We start from the raw sequence: 1,634 nt of genomic DNA, 5'->3' as shown, positions 1-1,634 counted from the left end.
CGTATTTGTTTCATTTTTTTACATATTTGTTTATCACTGATATTATTTTTAGCATCATGCCTAAAACATAGTAGGTGCTCAGTAAATATTTGTCAATTGAAGAATTGTTTGTTTATTTAATATTGGGGTAATCATATTTGTCTAACTGAAAGAGCTATCTGTGAGAGGAATGAATGTGTATAAAGTCCCTAGCACAATGACTAAAACCAAGTTTTAGTTCCCTGCCTTATTTGCTATGCATTGTCATTTGTTTCTTTTTTTCTTTTTTTATCTACTTTAAGAGAGAAAAGAAGTTGAGAGTCAAAGAGATTAAGTAGTTTGTCCAAGGCCTCCTAAGTGGAGAACCCTAATTTCAAGGACAAAGGCAAGATAAGGTAAAGTTTTAGGTGTACAACTTTCAGAATGTGTAACTGAAAAGGAAAAATCAGTTTTTTCAGATAATTTGTAAAATGCAGTCGATTCATAGTCCTAACAAAGAAAATGGCAATGCTAGAAACAAAGATATGAAATAAGAATCTTTTTAAAAATATTTTTTGTTTCGTCCTCATGAAAAGTAAAACTGCTCAAAGAATACAAAGAAAAATTAAGGGAAAACTTTTAGTACCTTCGTTCAACCATAATTGTTATCATTTTTGCATATTTCTAGCTTCTAAGTTTTTAAAAATTCATACTTTTTTATGGAAAACTTCGAACATACACAAAAGTAGAAAGTAAAATTCAGTAAACGCTCATAATCTCATCAGCCTGCTATAAAAACAGTCAACCCATGGCCAGTCTTGTTTATCTATACTCACATCTAATTCTTTCACTGAATTCTTTTGAAAGCAGAATATTTAATTATCTCTAAAAAAGAGACTTTTTAAAAAATCAGTAAGAATTTACAATACTGAGCCATTAGTAGGGAGAGAAGACAATAAAATTTTGTGTCAATCCATTTTAAGCTGATGCTATGATTCTCATGATTGCAGAGAAAGTTGTTTCATATGAATTAGAATTAGGAATGTAGGAAAAAGTTTTCCTAGGAACATTCTTTCCCAAAGGTCTCTCTTCAAAAGTATTTCAGGTGCAATTATGAAATGTGAAGGGTTTTTATTGTTTGTATTAAAATTTCCTGAATTAGTACAATTCTTGCCATAATTCTAAATCCTTGATGTATTAAGAATTGTATGTGCTGCTTTAATCCTAGAAGGCAGTCACATATTTAGTGAATGACAGAGTTAATAAATTAGGCAATGACAGAACATGGAGAGAAGATGTAGGTGGAAAGTCTTCCTTTCACAAAAAAATTGTATGTAGCTAGATAGATGAAATTTTACACTTGAAAGTTACCATGCCTTAAACTCTGGCTGAAGAATAGAATTTCACATCATTCCAAAGAATTCACATATTTTCATTTTAGAAATAATGTTTGATATCTTTGTTAGATTCATAAGCAACATTAATGATGCAACAGCTTGCTGAACTAATTCACCCAGATATCCCTCAGGTATCTCAAGTGTAATATCTAAAACCAGATTTTAAATTTCTCTTCCCCTACATTATAGCTCCCAAATCCTCTTTTTCCTCTATATTTCTAAAATAGCTTGCTTAATGATGTCACAATCTGCCTTGTCTCCCAAGCCAGAAACAGGCTT

The sequence above is a fragment of the Rousettus aegyptiacus genome, unplaced genomic scaffold (assembly GCF_014176215.1).
Source record: "Rousettus aegyptiacus isolate mRouAeg1 unplaced genomic scaffold, mRouAeg1.p scaffold_m13_p_14, whole genome shotgun sequence".
Lineage (NCBI taxonomy): Eukaryota > Metazoa > Chordata > Mammalia > Chiroptera > Pteropodidae > Rousettus > Rousettus aegyptiacus.
This window is presented reverse-complemented; position numbering follows the sequence as displayed.